We start from the raw sequence: 27314 nt of genomic DNA, 5'->3' as shown, positions 1-27314 counted from the left end.
CAGCATCAACCTTGGGCCAGGAAGTGGCCATATTTCCCAATGATTCACACACTACAAAGAAATTTCAGACTTCACGGAATTTTGTTTGCATTTAAAAATCTCTCCCCAAAACCTTCCAACACTATAATTCTACCAAGAGGCCTGAATGGCTTCCTGTGCCTCAACCAATGCACGTTCTGAATCTTTCCTTGTCTTCTCCCCAATTTTTATCCTCCTGGCTCGTATCTTTCAGAGTTGTAGGTTCCCATCCTAAATCACAATAAAGCAGCTCAGCTGGCAAAATGACATTCCAAAGGATGTTGTATTTTGATAGGCACTTCCTCTCTGCTGGTCTCTCACACACTGTGCCAGCCCGCTGGGAGGGCCAGGAGTCTTTTGGCTTTTCATAATTTATTCACTTGGTACCATTTATTCCAAAGGGAAATACTGGGGCATGATAGAAATAATATGAGACTGGAAATCAGGAGACCCGAGTCCCCCTTCTTCTAATGAGCTGCGTAGGTCAGATTAAGTTATCCTGCCTCTCCATTGGGCCTCGACTGCCTCATTTGTAAAATGAGATCAAAATAGAACAGTCATTATTAACTTTTCCCCCCACCACGAGTGACCCTTTAAGAATCTAAAGTAAGCTGTGGATTCTTTTCCCCAGAATAATATACTTCTGGGGGGTAGGGGTCAGAGACTTCCTGAACACTATCTCTGTATTCCCAGGGTCAAGTTCACTGAGACCTACCATGAGCTTTTAAAAATGAGAGAATGCAACAGAAATGTATACAGAATCACAAAACAAACTTTTAAGCAAAGCTAAAATATTTACAGAACTGAAAGCATCTCCTCTGCAGAGACTTGGAGGAGGGAGTGGTTATTAGGGAAAAATAGAGTGCCAATTAAGAGTTGCCCTTGATTGAGGCCTTTACATAACATTCACAGGGGAGTAACTGAGAGTACCCACTCCAAGGCCAGGTTGCCTAGTTCAAATCTTGGCTCCATCATTTACTAGTTGTCTGACTTAGGCTCCATGCCTCAGTATCTTCATCTATAAAATAAAGGTGGTGGGGGAGAGATAAAAACAGTACTAGCTCCAAGACTAGTTTATATATCCATAGGGTATATAAACAGGGCCTGGCACACACTAAGCCCTAAATAATTATTAGCTATTATAGAAATCTGGGACACTCTTGCTTAGTGGTTAAAATTGTGAGCTGAAGAGATTAGGGAAGTCATAAATATCCTGATGCCTTAGTTTCCCAGTTTAAATAAAATACGCTTCATAAATTTGCTGAGGGTTAATGAGACCACACACACACACACACACACACACACACACACACACACACACACACACACACACACACAAACTCTTTATACAATGCCTAGCCCATAATAAGTGCTCAATAAATTTCAGCAATTGTTATCAACAATTCTGGAAGACAAGGATTATCATTTGTACCTTTTTTTCTTTCTGAATAAAGGATAAATCAAACTTAGAGAGGTTAAGCACCCTGCTGATAGCACTTCAGCCAGCAAATGATCGTGCCACAATTTCAATTCTGATGAGCCTGAAACCAGAAGTTGTAACCACTACCGCATACAACTTCTTATTTGAACAGGGCTTAGAGAACATAAAAGCTGATTCATACCTACTAAATTGCTAAGAAAAAGAAAGAAGTTGGTGATAACTGTCCAAAATGTGGGATATTCTCAATGGAGGTCAACCATAACTTTGGCCAAAAGCCCTTCTTTGTCATTCTTAGAAATGAAAGACTGCAAAGGCTAGACCCTGCTCTCAACCAGTTCTAAGCCCTTCACAAGTGGTTCTTAAGCTACAGCCCTGCCATCAAAAGACGAAAAGCAAGCCATTTCCCACAATAGCTTAGCTAACCAAGTGAGCCCTTTAAAACGCAAGAAGAGATCGTAAGGCTGAGGAAGGATATCGAGAGTGCTCCAGAGTCACATAGAATTGTTGAACACATATATTAGTCTTTAATTAATACACCTTTATTTGGAAAAGAATGATGGCGTTTATTTCTATTTTTCGGATACCAAGCTCCAGGAGGCCTTCCCATAAGTAAAATAAGAGGAAGTTCATACCACGGCCCAGCGTGGTGGGGAGAGAAGCTGGTGAAGAGCAGTGTCACCGAAGCAAGTGCCCACTCTTTCAACACTCATTTCGTCACCTCAGTGAAACAGTAACCTCAAAAATGAGAATGACATAGATTGGCAGAAGCAGCAGCATGATCCAGTTTAGCACAAGTCAGCGCTAATCACGTTACTTCACATCTTCATAGATTTACTTCTAGATGTATTTTATTTTTGTATTTTTATTCAAAACAACCCCATTAATTGATCTTAAATCTACCATGCCTTAAAAAAAAAAAAAAAAAAGCCGGAACAGGCATTCCTGGAAATGCTGGCAGAAGCAGCAGAAGGGACTGAGAAGCTCCAGTTACAAGCTTGGTCAATGGATGGAGGAGCCAGTACTCACTAGTGGCATCACCCGCTCTGGCCCAGGGGAAAAAAGGAGGTTCATATGTTCCAAGCCTACACTCCAAGCCCTCAAAGGTGGGGGGATCCCTGCAGTGGGAGTTAGCAGCCCACTGGGATCTAGGCCTCTTTCTTCTCCCATCTGAATGACTCCCCTCTCTAGGCCTTAATTACCCCATCCCTAAAATGAAAAGCTTGAAAGAGAAATAATGGAAGGCTCCTTCCCGCCCTAAATGTTGAATTCCATTACGCTTACCTGTAAACGTGTCTTGCAGAAATAGAAGCCCTTCCTTTTGTTAAAAAAGAGACAACAGGACCAACATGGAGTCACTTATGCTAAGCTCCATGTAACTAAACCAAGACAATATCTAACTTACAGTTTCAGCCTCTCCCAGGAATAGAATCTTAAATCAGTCAATCTGGAATTATCTGGTCAGTACTAGTGAAGTAACCTGCTTAAGAGACCCCTGCCTTCCTCTCACGAAGGTGACCTTCCCACACCAATCTGATTTTTGCTGGGATAATTTCCACGTCCCTCTCCCTTCTGCCTATAAAAGTCTTCCATTTTGTACAGCTCCTCTGTCTGCTAGACAGGATGCCGCCTCATTCGTGAATCACTAAATAAAGTCAATAAGATCTTTGAAATGCACTCAGCTGAATTTTTTTTTTAACACTTTCAAGCAGGATGTGTTGCTCTCCATCCCCGTGACCATCCTCCTCAACAACTCGAGTATAATCTTAACATAGTATGATGCATCAGAACTGAAAAACAGGCTGCTGCTTTCCCGTGGCACCAAACCTGGTACTCAGCCAACGTGGATCTTCTCTAGGGCCTTTTCTCTCGATCTCACAATCTGACAGGGGGAAAACACCCTGCCTACCGCTTGCAGTTCCTAAACCCAAAGCTACCCTTTCATGAATAAAAAAATACCCACCCAAACCCCGCCTGGTGTAAAGTACCACAGCACTTTTCCTGGCAACCAGGATTCCACCTCTGCCCCACCCTCTCCTCGTTTTAGCCTTGAGCCCCCCGGATCAGTCCGTTCCACGCCCTCCCCTGACAAACGACCATTTCTCGCTCCCCTGCACATCTCAGCTGGAAGGAAGGCAGCGCCCCCCGCTCCCCCAGCTACAATCCCAGGGGACCCAAACCTCTTCCCAGCCCGCAGGGAGCGGCACCTGGGCACACCGGGAAGGGCCCCACGCGTCTGGGAAGCACGGGCAGCCAGCTCGCCCCGCGGCTGCGGTCCCCACCCCAGCGGCGCGGGGGAGGCCTCCCTGGAAGGGCTCCTGTCACTTACGCGGGGCTCCTCGGGGCAGTCAGGCCTGGGAGGAGGGTCGGCGGGCTGGCGGGCGGCGGAGTTTGCTGACTCAAAGGCGCGGCGGTGGCGGTGGCGAGCGCCCAGGAGCGCACACGAGCGCAGCCCCGCGCTCCCCGCGCACGTAGCGGCCCCGCGCCCGCGCTCAGAGGCCGCCGCGCGATCTCTGGCTTCCGCCGCCCTAGCGGAGGCCACCGCACCGCCCAGCCCAGGTGCGGCCCGGCGTGACCCGCTGCGACCGCCCCGCCCCCGGAAGATGAGGCGGACCCTCGGGCCGCTGAGCTGGGACAAGCGGTGCAGCCGCCGGGGGGCGCCGCTGCGCAGAAGCCCAGATTCGGCCTCTGGTCAATGAAATCCGGCTATGGAGAAAATACCCCAGCTTGGCCAAGTCGGGGATGAAGGTGCACAAGAGGCATCCTTTGGAATCAGCACTTGAAAGCCACCTTGCGCTTGCTAACCGCGACCCCTTAGTTATAGAGAAGATTGATGAATGAGGAGAGAGATGGATAGATTATGTAATAACCAAGAATGACAGACTTTTAAGAGTGGAATCTAGGTGGTGGGCACATGGGTGTGTGGTATAAAATTCAACTTTTCTATATGTTTGAAATCTTTCTTAATAAATTTTTTGGGAGAAGAGAAATGAGATCTATCAAGGGGCCTGATTCAGTAAACCATTTCCCAAAAGGCACCTGGAGCTGCATCTGACCCACCTATTTACATGGAAAATAAATGACTATGTTACTGGTTTATATATTTACTATACTATACATTTTATCATTATTCTAGAGCGTACTCTTTCTATTTATAAAGAAGTTTGCTGTAAAACGGTTGCCTGCAGCAGCCTCATACATCTCATGTTTATCATATCTCTTGATTGCATCATTTTCTCTTGGGCTTGATTTAATCTTGTGGGGGTTTTTACGGTAACATGCTGTACAGGCTTGTAGCCTAGGAGCAGTAGGCAATATCATATAGTATAGGTATATAGCAGGCTATGCCATCTCGGTTTGTGTAAGTGCAGCATGATGTTTGCACAACGATGAAATCATCTAACAACACATTTATCAGAATGCATTTCTGCCAGTAAGTGATGTGTAACTGTAATCACTGAAACTACTAATCGGTGACTACGTGGCAGAATAATATGTCACTTTTCAAACACAAATTTTCCCCTTAGATACAGCTGGCTACCTATTATCATTCAGGGCCATTCCAGGCTCACTTGAAAATGTACATGTCTATCCTACAAACCTAAATTGGCTTTACATAACAAAACTTCTAAATCTACAATGTTATGTCTTAACTTTTTGGATCCTAAATTTGCATGGCTGAATCTTGAATCGGGTGTTTAATTTCCTAAAATTGCACCCAAGTCATCACACAAGTGAATGCAAACATGATCTCTTTTGAAAATCAAATTAAAAAATATTTTTCAAATTCTTGTCCCTATGCTCCACAAAGAAAAGCATTGACTGGAAAGCAAAACATAATGTGTGTCTAAGGTCCTAAGAAATTTTGCAAAATTAAAATCTTTCTGAATTTATTATTGTCAAGAACACGACCTTACAGCTGTGTACAAAGCAGCAAAAGCCTTTGGAGTGTCTATTGGAGATCTTTGAATCATGTTAGAATTATGGCTCTAATTAGAAAGGAATAATATGAAAACAATTCAGAATAGAATGAAGTAATAATGGATTATTTTAATCCACTCCATCAGTGTAGCAGCTGGGTGGTGTTTCTGGCTTAAGAATTGTAATGTGCAACCTGAACCCAGTGGACTGAGTTAAGTGACCATCACCTTTTTTAGGCTGTTACTTTTTGTTATACCACCAGTGGGCAGGTAAACTGAGACTCCCTGGTGCTTAAGAAATCTTAGCCTGCTAATAAAATTGCTTTTAAGAAGAAATTCTTTTACCTGCCCAAATCCTGCCTCAACAGTGACTTCTGTGTTAACTGGTGTCAAAGCATTACCACATCTCACCCTGTGATCCTGGGAAAATAACAAACTTTCTGGATCTCATTTTCCCATCTGAAAAATGGGGACGATAATAATAGCACCAGCCTCATAGGGTTATTATGAGAATTAAGTGAAATAACTCAGGTAAAGCTCTTGTAATCATGCTGGGTATATAGTAAATGCTCAATAAATTTTATTTATTGTTATAACTTTGTTATTATAACTTGATCCTCTTCTCTAATCTCTTCCATCTTTAAGCTAAGTGCCCTTAGTTAGGTATATTAAGAAAAGCCACCTTCGTCCCCTTCCTTTAACTCAAGAAGATGGTTTTTATTATCCATCAAACAACTAATAATGGGAAGTGAGCAAAAAGTTTAAACAGATGACAAATTATTTGGATTTTGATTTCTGATCTCACAATTATAATCATTTTTCAATAGTATGAAGACATACAGGTTAATGTAAATAAAAATAACCACTCGATTATCATTCCAATGTATTTTTTTAAAAATACCTCTCTTATACACCACTACCCCCACCACCACCACAAAGAAAGACTAGAAAAACATTTTGAGCCTGATTACCTATTTGTAAGATAAAGAGGTTTAGATTTCTCATCCATCTACCCAGCTGCTCCATCTTCCTTACTTTTGTTAGTGGACTACTGTTCTCTCAGTTAACACTCCAAACCTACTAACTTTGGCACTGCCTTTGACCCGCTCCCTTCCCCTGATTTATTCAGATCCACGTCCTATATATTTCTAGTGGTCACCTTCTGCTTTCCACTCTCCTGCCCAAACTCTGACTCTCAAAATCCTGCAGTTGCCTTTTCACAGTGGTTCAATTTAGTGGTTTTCAAATGTTTTTAGCAAACGGGATCTTTTCTTCAAATGAATCCCATATATAAAATAAATATATACATATATAAAATAGAAAAAAATTAATTTATGACTATACATTTATTTGAAGAATTTGATTTTGTATCATTTATCATAAAGAAATCCATGACCAGGAGAAGCTGCTTTCTTGAACACCAACACTTGAAATCGGAGGTTTGTTAATGGAATGTCCTATCAGTGTCAACATCCAATTTATTTCTCTGGATTGGATTGCTCAATATTGAAAAAATTCTAATCTACTTATGATGTGTTTATAACAGTTTGTAAAGAGTTTAAGATTTTCTTTGATCTAACCCATTCAGAAGTCTGAAAGAGAAGTAGTTGAAATTTTGGTTTCAAAGATGAAGCACAGAGGTGATGAGCATGCAACAGAGTATACAGATGTCATATTATAAGTTGTATACCTGAAATTTATACAATGTTATTAACCAATGTTACCCCAATAAATTTAACATAAATAAATAGGAAAAAAAAAGATGAAGCACTAAGAATATCTAACACATCCCTGTGCTTTATTACCAATAGAAAATGCCAGTAAGAAGACTAATACCTACAATAAGTGTTAACATGTCTATAATGGGAATTAGTGCCACACAATGTTATGTGTTTAGTTCTCTTTGCACAATTAAGAAAAAAGCCTCCTGTGTTTCTTGTTTACTCTCACACTACCACCACACTCATAACACTTTTGACACCAGATGTGTGATTTTCCACATGTCAGGCAATTCTGTGACACCAGCTGGATGTCCTACAGGTCAACCTAGTTCTGACATTCTCTACCTGGAGTTAGTGTTAGATCCCACAGGTTAAGTGGTCAGTCCCACAAGACTGCCCCCACTTTAGATGCCAATCGCAAGTTCCAGGTTGTCACCTGTACTTCTGACCCACTGGATATAGATCAGTGTCCCATAATCCCATCCTTGGGTTTAATAATTGCTAGAATGGCTCACAGAACTCAAAGAAACACATTTACTGGCTTATTTTATAATAAAGGATAGGATAAAGGGTACAAATCAAGAGGTACATAGGACAAGGTCTGGAAGGGTCCTAAGCTCAGGAGTTTCTGTCCCCATGAGATTGAAGTGTGCACCCTCCCAGCATGCAGATGTGTTCACCAACTCAGAAGCCCTCCAAACCCCGACTTCCAGACTTTTCATGGAAGCTTCTTCACTCTGGCATGATTGATTGTTAATTCCATTTCTAGTCCCTCCCCCTTTCCTGGAGGATTGGGGAGCGGCATGGAAAGTTCTAGGCTTCTAACCATGGGTTGGTCTTTCTGGTGATCAGCCCTCATTCTGAAGCTATCAAGGAGCCCAAGAGTCACCTCATTATAACAAAAGACTCTCCATAGGATCTTGGAAATTCCAAGGAACTTAGGAACTCTGTGTCAGGAAATAGTGTCAAGGATCAAATATTAGAACAAAAGATGTTCCTAGTGCTCTTATCATTTAGGAAATAACAAGGATTTCAGGGGATCTGTGCCAGGAACCAGGAGCAAAGAAGTGGACATCTTGCCCAGTATTCCACAGGACCCACCCACAAGGATGCATTCTGCGGGGATAGCCTGTCCATTCTGCTTTATCAAAATAGTTTCATTCCCTAAAAAAGAAAAAAATATACTTAAAGGAAAGGAAAAAGATGAAAGAAAGAAAGAGACAAACAAACAAACAAACAAAGAAATTAAAGAAAGAAAGAAAGAAAGAAAGAAAAGAAAGAAAAGACCACAAAAAGCTTTACATTATCAAAAACTACATTTTAAAAGCATTGGTTTCAATGGTAAATTTTTTTATTACTACAAACTAAAAATAATAAATTGGATTGTTAAAAGTGATCCAAAACAAACAAAGCTTAGCATTATTGAGCATATCTTGAATCTAAGTCCAGTCTCAAGTCATCTAATTTCTAGGCCTTTGCAATAAATTGCAGTATGGTTTAATGAGCACCAACAGTCAACCAAAGAACAAAACCAATGGAGAAGCCATCCTCTTGGATGGAGCAACTGGGGGTTCCTGCTCTGCCTTTACTGTATAGCCTTTATACACATGGTACTAGTTCAGGATCATGGGTGCATTACAGTTGATAGCCATGTGGAGGTAGTGGAATGCAGTAGTTAAGGCTCCATTCTAATCCAAAAGCTCTGCTTAATAGCTAGATGACCTTGGACGACTGACTTCATCTCTCCAAGCCTTGGTTTCCTTATCTGTGAAAAAGATAAGTGTTGTAGTTAAGAGATAATGCATATAAATAATTTTGCCCTGCCCTGTACTGCAGCAAAGTAAGAAAGAGCTTCATAGATATTCTTCAACAATATTGTCTCTATAGTACATCTCATCTTTCCTGAATAAATGGTTACCTAATATCCAAGTCTCATTATGACAACTCTTATGGAAGAGGATATGTTTATACTCATTTATACAATTTTCTGTGCATGGACATTCACAGGCCTATTTTTTTTTTAATAATCAGTTCATGTATATGTATGAAATCTCTTTGAAAGGATACACTTTGGTGAGGGTAGGAAGATTACTTTGTACTCTATATCCTTCAGAGCCTTTCAAATATCATAAAATGCATTAGAAAATATGTAGACAAAGTAAGAGACAAGCACTAAAGGTGTGAACAGACAATTCACAAAAGAGGAAGTACCAATAGCTAATAAACCATAAAAAGAGAATCCATTTGTCAACAGTTAGCTTAGCTGATAACTTTTAATTTAGAGTATCCCATGTTTACAACAGGTATTTTCATGCTGTTTTCATGAGAGTATAAATTGGAGAAGTAATTTTGGAGAGCAGTGTAGTAGTATCCTATCAAAACTAGAATTGTGCATAACTTATAGGCCAGAAATACCAATTCTCAGCATCTTTCCTACAGAAACCCTTATGCGTGTGACTGAGTATATATATGTACAAGGACGAACATTGCAGCATTTTTCGTAACAGCGAAAAACAGGAAGCAAGTTCAATGTCCACCAATACAGGAATGTTTAAATAATCTATAGTACATCTATAGCGTGGAATACTATGCATCAAATAAGAGAATGAGGTATGTCTATGCGCATTGACATTGAAAGATCTTCAAGTCATATTAAATGGAAAAGCAAAATAGAAAATAATATGATAGGCTACTATTTATATAAAAGAAGTTTTAAACTTATAAAATGCGTTCCTTTTATATATGTACATATATTTATATATTGTAAATATATGGTCTAGAAAGACAACCCCAGATTTTTAACAGTTGTTACCTCTGGGAGAGGAATGACCCAACACTACTGCTGGACCGTGTCACTTAACACATTTATGAGAATTTTTTTAAGGCTCCCTTTCTTCCAGACAACTTACTGCCATCTGCTGGAAAAAGATGATTAAAAAATGTGCTGACTTACCACCTTGTGAATAGTGCCCCCTAGGATTGTTCGGGATTCAAGCCACACAGTCCTGCTCTGCTGCCTTCGAGGACATGCCGTTTTAGTGTAATAATTGACCTTTTTACAATGAGACGGAGGTCAAATTTTATTCTGAGGTCTATACAAAATAAGTGAAGTTGGCCACATGGATAAACATCAGTTAGTTTTCAGTGTGTTACAATTTAGCATGTCACACATTTCTGTGTACAAAGGCCAGTGGGGTGCCAGTGCAATGAGGTGTGTGGGTTATGTCACTACCAACATCGGAGACTTCCTTCTCCCAAGTGCAGCATTTGAGCAGCTGCTCAGCAACTCTTGGGTACCAGACAGGACAAATTAATGACCTCTCAAATCCTTCCTTTTGGATGGCAGGCATGTGATCAATTCTCGCATAACAAAGCATCATTTTTCAGCCGTATTAGGCATCTTATTCTCTGCTTCTCTTTATGTTTTAAATCATGTTTTAGAGGCATCAGCAATTGGTAAGATACTTGTAGCAATTGCTCAAGGCAGCTTAGAACATTTTTTGCAATATTAAACAGCTTAAATTACTGTTAAATTTCTGTCTATGTGGGTTTGGACATAAAGGTGAAATACGATACTGATTCTTTATACTGGCAACTAAATTAACATTGAATGTTTGAGTTGTGATGAATTTTGTTTGTTTGAAAATATTTTAAAAGATTTCATTAATTTTTCAAGAAAATCAATTTTCAATCATCAGTTTATTTAAATAATTTAATTTAAAATGTTTATGTTTATTAACTATACTTTATTTTTGCTTTTTAATTTTAATAGGTGACAATGAGTGTTTTAGAAGAATAACTTTTGGGAAAAACCCAAAACTTTTGATAAAAATATATTCAAATTTTGTCCATTTTGACTATAGTTACATTTTATTTTTAATTCTATAGATTATTATTGTCAGTAGAAGGCAAATATGTGAAAATCTTGATTATAATAAAATAAAGCTAAAATAAAGAAAAATAACTGTGGAGTAAATATATAATAATTTATTAATTCTGATGTATTTATTTTATCACTCATACCAATATCTCCAGACCATCAGCAGGACACCCAGATGCCCAATAATAATTAAATTCTGTCATCTTTGATATTTTACCAAACGCCGATCACATGAAAACATGACTGTGAACATATTTTTCAATTTTGACGTTATGAAGGTAGATCTGTCAATGTAGAAGAATAGATTATATTTCATTTAACAGTTTGTCAACTTGATTTATAACTCGTAAATATTTAGATATATGATATGCATGTCTCCATTTTACTCTTGGCCCAAGACATATAAAGGTTAGGGGCACATTTATGGATATATATGCATATCCATAAATACATATGTGCAAAATAAAATTAACATCACATCATACAGTATAGCATAGAGAATATACTCAATAATATTGAAATAATTATGTATGGTGTCAGGTGGGTACTAGACATATTGAGGAGATCGCTTTATAAGTTATATAAATGTCTAACCACTATGTTGTACATCTGAAACTAATATAATCCTGAATGTCAACTGTAATTGAATTTTTTCTAAATGTAAAAAAATCGCATCATACAGAAATATCATTTCAAGATGCACCAGAGACCTAAATGTGAAAGGTAAAACTATTAAGTTTCTAGATGAATATTCAGGAAGCTATTTGCTAAACTATGAGGTAGGCAAAGATTTTTTTAAACAGGGCATAAAAAGCATTCACATTCAAGAAAATTGTGATAAATCGGACTACAGTAGAATTAAGATATTCAGTCCATCAAAGGATTCCATTAAGAGAGTGAAAAATTAACCAGAGTAGGAGAAGATATTTGTAATATATAAGCCTGACAAAGGACTTGTATCCAGAATATATAAACAACTTTTTGAAATCAATTTTTTAAAAGTCAGATAACTCAATACAAAAAATGAACAAATTCTTGAACTCCCAGAAGATGATATTCAAATCAACAATAAACATAGCAAGGTGTTCAGCCTTATTGTTTACCAGGGCAATAGTCATTAAAACTGCTGACCAGAATAAGAAAACAATACTAAATTTTGCTGAGGATGTAGAGCAACTGGAACTCTCATAATCCACTTTGGAAAATCCTTCGATATTATCTGCTAAGGCTGAACATACGCATACCCTATGGTCTATTAAATGCTCTCCCAGATATATTCCAAACTTAAATGCACATACAAGTTCACTAAATATGTATAAGAATGTATAGAAATGTTCATAGCAACACTGTTCATAATATCCCCAAAGAGTCAACAACCCAAATGACCATCAACATCGAGAGATAAAGTGTGGTGTATGCATACATACAACACTGGGAGCGAATGTACCTACTGCTATGCATAGCAATTTGGATGACTCTTATAGTATAATGTTCAGTGACAGAAGCCAAACACTAAAATGTATATAAAAGACACAATAGGCAAAAGTGTAGCATTATTAGTCATGGCAGTGGGAGTTTGTGACTGGAAGGGACATGAGATAATATTCTATTTCTTGATCTGGCTAGTGTTTACACAATTGCATAGGGGAGTGGATGCATAGAGGCAGACAAAGGGTCTGATCTGATTCCCCTCACATATCATGCAGTTCAGCCCTTGCCCAGCAAAGAGACTATTGCATATGATCTGCCTTCTGTAAATTCTTTATACTCCCCATAAAGATTTTTCCCAGGATTCCTTCTTGGGAATGGGAAACTGTTGGCTCTCAACTGAAACACTTTGGTAATTCTCCAGGACTAGGTCCTCAAGGAGGATCACATGCCCCAAAATGCTCTACTGTGTGAGATGTCTTCCCCTTTACACTATATTACACCCTGGAATAACCTCTAAAGTCAATTCTGTGGTTTTTTACTGGACCTGACAGAGATCCCAGCCTCCCTTTTATGAGTGTATGTTTTCATTGCTTCAGCGTTTGGCAATTTTCTTTTCACCACCTCTTAAGTGTCCTGGTAAGCATCATTGGAAAACACAGATGGAGCTTCAAGAACTTCCCTGCTCCACATTTATATGAGCATGACTTGCAACAATAAGAGCAATATGACTTCCATGAAGGTCTACATTCACAGGGATAGGTTTTCCCTGGGCCAACCATAGCCTGGCTTTACAACCCTGTGATGCATGCTGGAGCCATTAATGAAAGATTTTATTTAGCTGAATCCATCAAAGTGGAATAAATGGTTTTCGTGAGCAAAATTTTCTACAATCCCAACCAGATGTTACTACTCATTAATTCCCACACAGTGATACATTTCTTATTCAACACACCTTGCATGCGGTCTCCTGAACGCTGCCAAGCTACCCTCACCTCCTGATCCAGAAACACAACGATAATCTACTACCGGTTATCTGGCATCATTATCATTATTACTGGGGCAGCAGAAGATTCCTGGAGTTAATTAAAAGAAAAAGAATAGAGAATGGAGCCAGGCTCAGGGATGAGGTGGAATGGAGTGGGGAGTCTTTTGTGTATATGACTCAATCTTTTTTTAAAAGGAAAACTCGAATTTGATGGTTCATTATTTTGTCTGCACGAAAGTAGGTTATGTTTAAAACATCCAAGCTAGCATCAAGGTAACTGTTAACAGGTAACTTCAACAAGCTGGCATCGAGGTAACTGTTAACAGGTAACTTCAACAAGCTGGCATCAAGGTAACTGTTAACAGGGTCGGGGCTGTAATGAAGAGCCTGACTCCCTGTTTATTCTTTTAATGTTTCCAACAGCTTTTAAGTCTCACACTTTCTTCTTCTCCTTGTGTCCCACAGCTGAGCAAGCTGATAAGAAAGTCTGGTGCACTCCCTTTTGGCATCAAGAGGAAGTTCAAACACTAGGAATCCTCATCTGGCCTTATCCCCAAACATCATAATATCCCCAAGCCAGTCTCCTGTCCCTGCTCTCTCAAGCTATTTCAGACTTGCTTGGGAGCCACTCTACTCTACCCAGTGAGTAATAAAATTGTCCATGCCCTTGCGGACGGGGCGGGGGGGCGAGAATCCATCTTATTTCTTCTGAGTGGCCACTACAAATACCCTTAGCAAATATCTCTTGTCTCGAATACTTGAGTAATGTTAAAAAAGAAAATTCAACTCTAATTGGTGTTACTAAGTGATTACTGGAAAAACTACAGGCCCTAAATGACATCACTTGTGTTAAAATCCCAAGATACCAAACCTAGATTTAATACAGAACCTAATTGTAGTTTCAGCCCCTCCCAGGAGTAGAATTCTAAACCAATCAGCCTGGATTTCTTGGTCTATGCTGGTGAGGTGAACTGCCTGATAAGATTTCCTTGCCCCCTACCCGTTACACATAAGGACCCTTTGGCTGCATCCCACATAGCAACTAGAAGGGACAGAATGGAAGGTTTTTATAGGAAGAAGGATGGAGCAAGGGAGCTCAACAAAAGGAAAGAAAGGATTTTTTTTAGACCTGAACATTTTTTGAGGGGAAAGGAAGAGCAAGGATTTTTATTGTGAACACTGTCTCTTCTTTTTTGGAGTGGGAAGCATGGTGGGAATGAAGAGGGTCCACATGATACATTATCTCATTGGTATTGGCCAGATAATTCCAGATTGGTTGATTAAGATCACATTCCTGGGAGATGTTGAAACTACAATTAGATCAGATATTAAATGGAGATTTAGTATCATGGGCTTTTAGAGTGAGTGATGCCCTTTTGCGCTTGTGATTTTCTCCATAACAGTAATTAATTTGTAGAGATATGCTACTGATGCGCTAGAGTTTAAAATAACCCCAGATGAAGGCCCCCAAAAGAGCTCTATCTGTAAGTATAAAAAATGGTACATCTACATCAATGCCCAAATCATAAAGTTTTGAGTTGTCACCTGCTTAAGAGCAGAATCTCAGCTCTCCTTTTCCCAGCCCCTCCCTTGTTATTTTAGAAGCCCCCAAAGGGAGTCCTTATGTGCATCTATAAACCTGTCACCCTCAGCTCTACCTGGAATCACCACATTTTTCCTTTCCTGCTCTAATAATCACATGTTGCTATCCATTGCCCATAAAGTTACTTTGTGAAAGTTCTCATTTGTTGCTATGATAAAGGCTGTTAAAAACAAACAAACAAACAAACAAACAAAAAAACCCAACCAAATTCAGCCAGGTAAATTTGGAGATCTAACTGGTTTTATTAAGTGATTCATGAATCAGGCAGTATCCCATTGAGCAACTAGAAGAGTGCTCCGAAAAGTTGTCAGCATCGAAAGTGTATTAGACAGAAGAGAATGGGATTAAGAAATTAAGAGTGGATTCTTTCAGGCAAGGACACCATCCTGTAGGGGAAGGCAGGGGGTCTTATCAGGCAGATTATCTCACCAGAGTGGATCAGGAAATTCCAGGCTGATTGGTTTAAAATTCCACTCCTGGGAGAGGCTGAAACTATGATTAGGTTAGGTATTAAATCTAGGTTTGGTATTTTGGGATTTTAACACAAGTGAAGTCATTTGGGGCCTGTAGTTTTTCTTTTTAATGAGACAAATTGGAAGAGAATCTCTGTCTCTTTCTTCTCGTGGGTGTGTCAGCCCTGACTCAGCCCTGATGTTCTCCCACAAGCTCTCCAGTGGCATGAGACAGACCCTTCGATCAAATCCCCCCACAGCTATGTCACTGCACAGGAGAAGACAGTTGGGCCTTTTCCTCCATACAAGCAGGCTTTAAAGAACGTCTCAGGGACTCAGACAACTTGACAGCCTCAGAATGGTTTCCTGTGAGCTTACATCCCATGAGCCATGGTTTTTTCTTGTACCCAAGCTGGCACCAGCACCACTTGATAAACCTTCCGGCGGCACCTGGTCTCTGCCTCCACAACCTGTTCATAAGCTGGAGGCCGCTGGTGCTTTTTTTTACTTGTTATTGCCATGATATGAAATAATCATGATTACCAACTGTCTCCATTTCAAGGGTATATATATATTGTTTAGATTGGTGAGAAATGGAAATTTTCTCTTTGTTTTATAACCAGAAACGGAACTTTTTTCCTTTGTTAGCTCACAAGCAAATAAGAATAACTGAAAGTGGACTTTGCTTCTCAATGACTGTCTGCTCTTCAGAGCACTGCTACCATAAGGTGAAACCCAGAACCAATATAATATATAATAAAATACAATAATAAATACAAATAAAATACAAATAAATACAAATAACATACAAATAAAATACAATAATAAATACAAATAAAATACAAATAAAATACAAAAATAAAATACATCATGTAAATGTAAACTAGTAGTAAAATGTCATCTGTTAAGCCTTTTCACAGGCACACGAATTCTCTTAAAATATAAATTAATTCTTCTGAACAGATTTTTAAAATCACCTCCCTGAATTTCAGCTGTCTCGTCTTTAAAATGGGAATAAGTCCTTATCCGCCCATCTGAAAGATTTCTTTCGAGAACCAAATGAAATCATCCGTGCTGACATAGTTTGTGAAGTTAACAGCTGTGCAAATGTACAGTTTTAGTTTCGAGTTATGAAATATTTCTAGATCCATTAGTATTCATTCATATTTATGGCTATGAAGATCTCCAACCGGCTATTTGTGTCAAGCCAAAAATTATCATTTTAGATATAATAATAATTATAATTACTTAAATAAAAAATAATAACAAACACTATATACTACACATTGTTTTGAGAGCTTTATGTACATTAATTTATTTAATATCCATAAAAATTTATGAGGTAGTATCATTATTTTCTCCCTTTTATTAATGAGAATATTGAGTTAAATTAATTATTGAGTTATATTGATGAGAATATAGAGATTTTAAGTAGCTGGCTCAAGGTCACACAGCCAGATCCTTGTGTAAATGAAATTAAACAAACAAAATACGGTGAGCGTCTGATGTGATGCAATCAGAAATATACAATATCACCTATTCAGTATTCTTGCTAAAAGATTATGTACAAAGTATTGCATTCCTTTGTTTTCTCAAAACCTAATTATTATTGAGTCCTAATCCCATCAGACTGAGGAGAAATTCAGTCTCAGTCAGTCTCTCCTTTACCTTCCCCACAAAAATCTGGAGGGCTTCAGGTCACCTGGAAAACAACAGAGGGCCTCAGATTTCTAGGTCATATCTATTCCATCAGTCACTGCTCACATTCTCATTTCCAAGCCACGTGGTTCTCGCAGTCTGGCCACCCTGAGAAGTGTGTCTGGATGTAGCCTGCCCAGCCCCTCCAGGGGACTCTACCCAGTTTGGGGCCTGTCGCCCATCTCTCCCGGGATCTATTACAGATCTGTTCCCTTTCCCTTCCTGGATTTCTAGCATCATCTCTTCACAAAAGGCAGGACTAGCCATTTCCAAGCAGTTTCTTTCCTCAAGTCCTGTAAAAAAGACATAAGACAAAGACATTTAAAGAGTCCAACTACCTGTTCAGAGTGCAGGATAGGGAAAGTCAAGGAGAACAAAGCCTAGTTTAATAACACCTTAAGAAACTATCCGGTCCCACATCTAAGTGGTCCAAGTGATAACTCAAGACCAGATTCTTGCTGGTTCTAACAAAACGGTCGTGAAATTCCCTATAAGATGATGCATGGTCTGTATCAGATGATGTGGGGCAGATTCAGTCACAGCGAAACCATACCACATAAACACATAAAATCTAAAAAATGATTCTGCATCTAAAATCTTGATTGATTTATTGTCCAACTTGAAAAAATAACTAAGTAGAAGGTTTCTAGGTAGGCCACCAAGTAACCAGGTTCTCACAAAACACCTCTGGAGCAGAGACCAATAAGAAAAGGATAATTCTGCATTTTTCCCCCTTAAAGATCTTCCTCTGATGGAACTCTTACAATAGATTTCTGCCACAGAGTAAAAGCCAATGTCCTTTAATGATCTACAAGCTCTATGTGTTCTGCCTCCACTATCCTTAATCAATGTTAGCTTTAAAATTTATCATCGAAAGCTTAAGGCCCCATCTGGGGTGACCAGTGTCGTGGTGTGATCACAGCAATTTGGGATGTCATGCACAGAGATGTGATTCTAGAAATTTGCTTTTGTCTGTAACCCAGAGTTAAGCAGACAGACTTAGAGAGTATATAATTTTTCAGTGCAGGTGACAGGTATGTCCTCTACCCACTGTATTCCTTTTCTGCCCCGGGGTGGCAGGATTTACTGACCAAAAGTCTGACTGGAAGAATGGAATTAGTGTATGGATTATGATGGGGGTGAGGGAGTATCAGATTGAAGGTGTATTTATTTCATCCATGAAGTGGACCCTCTCATCCATTTCTGGTTGGTATACCTTGGGGCAATGAAGCACAATATATTACATTTTAAAATGTATATACCCTTTGATAGAATAAGTTCACTACTAAGAATATAGTGTGTAGCGGGAAGGTGAAGTGGGTAAAGGGGACTTTGGGTGGTAAATACACAATAGAATATACAGATGTCAAATGATAATATACACCTGAAAATTATATAATTGTATTAACCAATGTTATCCCAATAAACTTAATTTTTAAAAAGTTAAAAAAAAAAAAAGAATATAGTGTGGCTCTCACTTATGCAAAGGACTTATATCCAAAGATGCTTACTGTATCATTGCTAAAAAATAATCTAAATGTTCCTTACCAGGTGAGTTAGTTATAAACTGAAAATGACTGATTTCTAAGGTGAATGTTTAACTACTTGGTTAAAGGTTACATAGAGAAACTATTCCTATACTTACAGACCCCAGAAAGGACATAAAAATTGGCAATTGAGGGTAACCATGAATAAACTACCTGGGGCCACCCCTACCACTTGGGGGGCGGCGGGGCACATTGGCTCAGAGGTCAGTAGATGAAATCTGTTTAGCATCGCCTATGACAGAGAATACTGCAAAGCCCTTTGACTGGCCTTTATCTCTTTGTCTCTGGAAATTTCCGCCCTACTACCATGAAAAGAATTTAGGGCAGTGTAATTAGATTAAGCAAACAGGTTGGGAAGCCAGACCAGCTGGGTTCGAATTCTAGCTCCACTGCTTATAAACTGTGCAACTTTAGGCAAGTTGATGAACTTCTCTGTGACACAATGTTCTTGTCTGAAAAATGAGGATCATAAACAGAACATATTCAGAGAGTTGTGAGGAGGTGTGAATGAGTTAATATATGTAGGAACACAGTAACTACTAAAATAAAAAACCGAACTATTAGTATGACTAGACCCAGAAAGGGAAATAAAGCCATCTCTAACTCTGGCAATCTTAAGGGACGTTTCTTTTTCTTTTTTTTCTTTTCTTTTCTTTTTTGTTTGTTTGTTTGGTTGGTTTTTGTTTTTTGTTTTTTTAACCATGAGCATGATTTCCTTCAGGGGAAAAAATTATTCTGCTGAATTAAAAAGTAAAATTCAGGTCATAGTAGATTTGAATGAACTAACCAGCTTCACCCCAAGGGGCACTGGAGCTGATCATTCATTCCTACATGAGTATTAAGATCAGGTTCCCTCTCTGTTCCAAAGAACTGGTTAAATGCACCCAAATGTACCATGGAAATCATCCTTTTTCGTTAGTTCTTTCTTAAAGCACAATATAAATGATTAAGTTTGACCTTTCTTATAATCACTTTGGACCACACTGTTCCGAGATGCATCCAGATGACTTAACTGAATTTAGACTTCCCCGAACGTTTTAGCCCCACCTACCAAGCCTGCCGAGGATCTGAGTACTTCTTACCTGGCCTCCCTGTCTCTAATCCTCTCCCTCGACTCCAGCCCTCACATTGATGAGCAAAGTCCTTCCGTGCTCAAAAGTTTAATCTTTCAACTGCATATAGAATTAAGTACTAATTAAAACCAAAATAAAATTATGAGTTGGGATTTTTATTGTATTTGTTGGACTGATCAGCAAAAATTAAAATGACCTAGAGTGCCCATTTTGGTAAAGATGCTGAGAAACAAGAATTCTCATACCCTATTGGTGAGATTAACCATCTTTTCTGAGGATAAATCTGGGAATATGTATTAACATTTTAATATACCTGTCTTTTGCCTCAGTGTTCCTTCCCTGGAAATTTAAGAAAATAATCCAAGTATACAAAGATGATTGTACAATGATTAAATGTAACTTTAAATGATAATAATAGAGTATTGGTTAATTACTAGTGGCATATTACATAATGGAATAGTATACACCCAGAAAAATGATTGTTTATCTACATGGAGAAATATCTAGTATATAAAACAATGTTTGGCATATAGTAGATAGTCAATAAATATTTACTGAATGAATAACTGTTTATATCAGGTTAAAAAAGTTTATAAAAACAGTGTATCTGTTCCTATTTTTTTTAAAACTTTCTTTCTTCTCTATCCATCTATCACCTATCTATCCCCACTTACTATCTGAAAATGTCCTGAAAAGATATAGACTAAACAGTGGAAAGCAGGGAGAAACTTTCTGTTGATTGGACTTTGGTACTGCTTAATTTTTTAAATTTATATATATCAATTTTATTTACTTCATCAAGTTGATTTAATATATACCAAGTTGATTTACTTCAACTTTGAAAGAAAATCCATATTGTAGAATTTATAAATAAATAATAATTTATATAGATGATGGAACCGTAAATTCCTGGAATCTTTAGCAGGAGAGTTTGGCATTAAGTTTCACAGTTCTTAAAAATGTGCATACTGCATGGTGCAGCAATCCTACCTGAAGGAATCTGCACTAAGAAAGCAAATAAAAATTCCTATTAAAGTGCCTACTAAGAGAAGGTAAATAAATTGTAATATCCATATGATGGAACACTATGCAGCTGAAAAAAGGAATTATATTTTTGAGTATTAAAAAAGGGTTCCTAGAACCATTTGCTTTTTCTTGTTCAGTCTATGGTAGTCATTATCTCAGTGAAAGAGAAATATTTTTAAAATTCAAAGGTAAAAAAGGTAGTATGGATAGATGAAAATGAGCTCAAACCAGACACGAGCTTTCTCTTTTCTGCCTGCATCTCCACTCCACCCCAACCCTGACCGGTGAAAGGAGAATAGCATTCAATTGACTGAGATTAATTTCTACCCCTAGGTGGAAGGGGACTAGAAAAAAAATATTTAGTTCAATTATACAGAAGAATTTTAAAAGTTATAGTTCTTATACAGCGGAGCTTGTATCTGATATGATTGTAAGATTTTTAAAAATATGCATGAACAAGATTGAAGATATCAAAATATTCATATAGCGAATTTTTTAATTTTTCTGCATTTTGATTCATTTCTTTTTTAGAATGAATAAGAACTACCTTTGGTATTGAAAGAAATAGCTCTGTTAGAAATGCTTCTGAGCACGACTTCTCCTGCTTTGCTTTTAATAACATACTATAAATAGTTTCCACTTAGCTCTCATTATGAAGGTGTTTATACTAATAACTATTATCTTTGCCAAGCTTATCTTTTTACTTTGTATTAAATCCAGTCTTCTGGGGAATTGTCTCTCAATTGTGCTTGTGTTTTTCCATGTTTCCATGGTGAAGGCAGAAGTAGGCACTGGAACCTGTTATCACAGATATAGATGACACCAAGTTGGCTTAAAAGTATGTGATGACAAGATAATAGGAAGTAATTATGTAGTCTCTGAGATAAAGTAGTTGTTTTAAAAAAAATTGTCAGTGAAAGAAAATTTGACAATGGTTTCCATAGAGTATTTTATGCTTTCATTGTTCTTTTATAAATTATATGGCTATGAGGAGAGATGTCTGGTAGCATGAAAGTCAAACCTGGAGGTGACACAAAGCCCTGGCCTAAATTCTGATTTTAGTTCTGTTGCTAATTTTCTGTATCGGAGGTCCTCTGAGTTCATTTCCAAAAGCGTTTAAAACCAATGACTTGAAAAGGCCTGCCGGTATTCAGAATATTGCCCTAGGTCTGGGTAATGCTATTTAACAGCTTTCAAAATCTTATGTCCTTCTCAGAGCGTTATATGTTCTGAAAACATCAAGGCATTTAATTTACAGATGATTAAATTGAGAAAGAGATAGATTAAAGTTGACCAAGAACTTTTAACTGGATTGTGGGACAACGGCGATCCAAACCCAGAACGTCCAGGCCCTGGAACACTAACTACTGCAGGGAACATACACAGACAATACTTATGGCACTTTTAATTTCCCCCAACAGTGAAGGCCAAGGAACAGTTCTTATTCCCATTAAACAAATGAGGACTGTGAGGCACAAAAAGCACTTTTGACTTCTCCATAGGCCACGGTTAGTACAGGGCCGACCTCAGATATGAACCCAGGACTTCAGGTTCTACTTCGAGTGTTCTCAAATGGATTTGTAAACAACACTTAAAAAAAAATTAACATTATTGCTTAAATGATCTTTTCTGAAGGTCAGAATCATGGTTACCTCTGTTTTGCGGACTGAGGATTGGTTGGAAACGGGCATGAATAAACTCTGTAGGAAGAAGGAAGTGTTCTCTATCTTGATCTGGATGATGGTCCTAGAGTTGTACATAAATGTGAAAAGTCATTGAGCTGCACAGTTAAGATTTATGCATTTTATCATATGTAAATTATATCTCAATAAAGTACTATACAAAATATCACTTATTGTCCTACCCCAGCACCTGTGTGATATCATTGTCTTCAGCATGTATGTGCAACCGTGTGATGTAGTCTTGTTCACTTATTTTGAAAACATTTTTCCATGTTGTTTCATAATGTGCAGATTTATCATTTTAAAATGTTGACACTTTTAGAGATGTTTTCTCATTCTTTCATTTGATTTTTAAAGCCCCCCTGCAAAGTAGGAAAGGTAGGCATTGTTGTCTTCATTTCTTAATTAAAAGAAAATAAGCCCCAGAGACTTTAACTGATTTTACATATTTATGATTGATTTTCAATCTATTTCCAAAAATATTAGAGGTGGCAGTTAATGCTACAGCTGTATTGGGCAGTTGATTATCCCCATTTTATAGATGAGGAAACTATAACATAATGACGTAAAGGTTAATTAACTTGCCAAAAATCATATACTCATTAAGTGACACAGCTAGGATTTTTGACTCCAAAATCTACCGATTATGCTATCCTCGGAGGAAACAGTTCCTATTCTACCAGTCACACCAAAAACTCTCCCATGATCTCACCTCCCAGTGACATCACCTAAAATTTTGAAACATGCTGCTAAAATTCTACGCATGCCTTTTTTCTCCTTTAATGCATATTACTTAGTATTGCATTACATGTCTTACATAAAAATGGTATAATACTATATAGGTTTACTTCTACATTAGTATGTATACATATTTCCCAGTTTCAATATGCTTCTTCAAAACTCTTTCAAATGGCTGCCTCGAGACCATAAAATATCTGTACCATAACTTCCATTCCTCTGAGGTTGTTGGCAGCCCTCGGCTCCTCACTGGCTGCTGGCTGTTAGCTTCAGTCTCCATAGGACCACTCACCACAGGACAGCTTGCTTAACCCAGAGCAAGCAATCTAAGGTTGGGTTTGGGGAAGCGGGGTGGAGAGCACCCAGATGGATTGCAATCTTTTATAACCTTGCCTTGGAGGTGACATATCATTTTTTCTGCTGTATGCTTTTGGTCCCACAGACAAAAGCTGTGGGCTGTCATTGGAGGCCCTCTTGGAGGTTGGCATCCTACCATTGTGTTGCCACTCTGGCTAAAAACATCCCTATAATAGGCTCAAGTCTCCCGAAGATCAATAGAATCAGGGGACTACAATTTCACTTTTAAACAATGAACAGCTACTCAGCCACCCAGTGAAATGCAAACTTATCCATGGTTTGCCAAACTGTAGGTGGTTTGTAGAGGCATATGTTGCCGGGAGTGGAAATTTCCTTGCTCTCTTGGTGGTATTTAATTGGCATTTTGCCACATTTTCTGTTGCGCTTATCTGACATCAGGCCATTGTATACAATGCACTGTTGGCATTAGTTACTTCATTATAGGTCTCTATTTTCCTACTGAAGTAATGAACCTTACATAAAATTTTACCATTTTCTTACTTATAAGATTAGTGGTGTTGTATTGTTTTTGTTTACATTAATGCTTTCCCCCCAAAAAAGTTTCCAATTTTATTTTTACAATTATGACATATTTTCTTGCAGTCTTTGTTTTACTGTGGGTATAAATTTATATACTCTAGTATGTATTAGAACAGAAACACATGTACCATTGGGTATTTGAATGAATATAAGAATTCAGCTCAATAATTTGCTCTTAAATTTGCCTATCCCTAAATAAAAGCTCCTGTGTAGTTAACCTACAATTTAAAAATATTGTAAATTCAAGCAATTTGTCCTCCCTCCCAATTAATTTTTTTGAAGAGTGGATTTCTTTATATCTTTTTGGGTGTCCATTTCAAATTTAAATCCAGGGCCTCCCCTCCTTCCATCACTTCCTTCCTCAAAATTGATACCAGGTCCTCTTTAGGTCAAATACTTGCTCCCATGATGCCTACATTCTAGAAGAGGGAGAAAGCGAAAGCTTCGAGATCCTCCTTTGCCCTCATTTGCATAACAACCACCTTCAGAGAGATCAGTATCCTATTTGTTTATGATAATATAAAAAAAGGAATTTAAGAATCCTCTTCTATTAGATGTGATGCTCTGGTGCTAGAAAGATGCTGGAGATGGCTTTCCGTGGAGAACAACTGGGATTTCAGAGGAAAACTGAGGTTTGCATTGTGTTGCCACTCTGGCTAAAAACAGCATTCCCTCTGCAAAACTTTGATCGTTTTCAGCATGTCAAAGATAAGTTTCTAATACTCAGCAAGTTTTCCTGGTGCAGAGGACTCATCTGTGAAAGCTAAAGAGACTGGAGGAGTGAGAAAGTATAACAGGAACCTCATTGTGACACTATTTGCTAGAAAGATGAATTCACTCTGAAGGGAGTCCATCTTGGGATCTATCCAAAGGAATTCAGTTACCGAAGTACCAAATAGGCCTTGTGAAGTGGTGGCATGGATCCTGAATGTTGGATCTATCTTCTTTGGCTTACTGATTTCATTCTCGAATTTCCCAATGGCCATTCTCATCTAGACTTTTCCCCTGGGTATTTGCGCATTTTTCTTCCCACTTGATTCTCTCCTACCTCTCCTCACTAAAGTGGGTTAGGGTTTTGAGACACTAAAAATGGCTTTGGAGCTCTAAAAATATTAGCTTAATATACCAGAATGACCAATTCAGGATATCAAATTAGGTAATTAGCAGTGTTTAATAAATGAACCAGAAGAATAGGCAGGAGTTGGTGGATACCATTGAGCTTCATCCTTAGACACTGAAATACGATTTTTAAAAAAGGTTGCTATGAAAGGTCACTTAACATTAGTTTCAGTGTCATTATTTTCTTAAGAGGCTAACGTGGAACTGAATAAGGATGAGAGGTTGAATCTGTGGTTTATTTATTTAAAAAAATTTTTTTATATTAGTTTCAGGGGTACAGCAAAATTGTTCGACATTTATATAATTTATAGTGACCCCCCTCCCCCGATTACTGTAGCACCCACCTGGCATTATACATAGTTATTACAATATTATTGACTATATTACCTATGCTATACTCTACATCCCCATATGTGGTGGTTTTATTTTTAAAAAGTGAAAATTATGCATTCATGGAACTACAAAAGTAGCTTTACATATCGATGTTCTTATCATGCTCCCCTAAGTCAATTTTTCTTCCAATACTTAAATTTAAGGAAAAGAGCCGATTTCTATCTTCATTAGAAAAGAAGTAGAGTTGGTAGGACATTCTAGGATGTTCCAGGACACTGAAAATATTCACATTAGAATTTCTCTAAAAAGTGAGAACAAAGGTTAGTTTAAGAAGGCATATTTGAATTGGCCGAAATTCTTTACATTAGCTATACATTTTGTTTATATAAAACATTCACCTTTTTCTTGAAAGCAGTCTTCTGCTGATTGATCCAATCACATTTCTCCACACATCTAATGAGAGTTGATAATTTGAAGAAGGGCATCTGACCCAAGCCAGGACAATCAGAAATCTCTTAAAGGATTTTTGAATTGCACAGTAAGGAGAAAAACTCAGTATCTCTTTAGAGGCAGACTTGGGGATTTGGGAGCTGCCAGCACTTCTGTTTTTGATTTGTGGAGATCGTCTCCAGAGAAAGGAACCAATAACCAGAGATGCCAAGTCCTGGGGTTATGCCAGTCCTGGGTTCCGGTCATACCAAGGCTTATGCTAGAGACTGGTAATAATATTCATTTGGTCCTTATTAAGTACTAGACATTCAGCTCTAGATATTTTTCATGTTTCTCATTTAACCCTGAAAAATCCCGTGAGATAAATACCGTTATTATTATTCTCTCAGCTTTGTAGATGAGAATGTAAAGGCAAAGGGAGGTTAAGTAACTGCAACAAATAGCTGAGCTAGGATTCAAACCCTTGGGGTCAAACTCCAGAGCCAGTGCCCTGAACCATTGTTATTCTGTCTCTAGAACAGTGAATAATTTCCCTTAGCGAAGCAAGTTTGAGTTGGGGATCTCTGACTTTCAGCCAAATTATGTAATATATGTTGTAGGAATACTAAGTACAGTTGACCCTTGAACGACACACTCACCACTGCAGTCAAAAATAATCATGTAACTTTTGACCCCCAAAACTTGTTTCTCAGTATCCACGGGGGATTGGTTCAAGGGCTCCCGAGGGTACAAATCAAGTCCCCTATATAAAATGGCGTAGATCAATGCATATAGTTGGCCCTCCACATCTGCGGACCCCCAACTGCAGACCGAAAACAGTACAAGTATTTATTGGGGGGAAAATGGCATATAAGTGGACCTGTGTGCAGTTCAAACTGAGATGCTCAGGGGTTAACTGTAATAAAGCAATCAAAGGAATACTTACCGTAAGTATTTCCAAAACCTTTAATATCTTCAATCTCAAACTTGTTTCTCTTCCCTTTCTCACTAAATGACATTTTTACTCATCCATGATGAAATAAAAACTTGGAGTCATTCTGGATCCTTCTTCCTAACCTATACATCTTCTCATTTCATATCCCAGATCACTTTGTTCTACAAACACATATTGGGCAGCTATTATAGACAAAACCCTGTCTTCAAACCTGTCCTCTTTATTCCCACAGCTAATGTCCTAGTTCATGCAAATGGACTTGACTTTCTTTAACCTTTTTGTGCCCTGGTTTCCTCACCTGTAAAATGGGGTCAATCATATCCATCTTAGAGGATTATTTTGAGGATTAAATGAGATAAAGTATGAAAA

General features: G+C 38.2%; 1 protein-coding gene across 2 annotated transcripts in view; it reads right to left on the bottom strand.

Moving 5' to 3' along the window:
* SNX10 (sorting nexin 10) overlaps nt 1-3924 on the bottom strand; it is a 64770-nt gene extending 60846 nt beyond the window's left edge. The window contains exon 1 of one of the 2 annotated variants that reach the window (XM_039862587.1): nt 3786-3924. The gene's annotated coding sequence lies outside the window, so the exon portion shown is untranslated. The remainder of the gene's footprint in view (nt 1-3785) is intronic. The other variant, XM_039862586.1, reaches the window with a different exon arrangement.
* Nucleotides 3925-27314: the final 23390 nt, after the last annotated feature.

The sequence above is a fragment of the Pteropus medius genome, unplaced genomic scaffold, assembly GCF_902729225.1.
Source record: "Pteropus medius unplaced genomic scaffold, Ma_sr-lr_union100, whole genome shotgun sequence".
Taxonomy (NCBI): domain Eukaryota; kingdom Metazoa; phylum Chordata; class Mammalia; order Chiroptera; family Pteropodidae; genus Pteropus; species Pteropus medius.
This window is presented reverse-complemented; position numbering and strand designations above follow the sequence as displayed.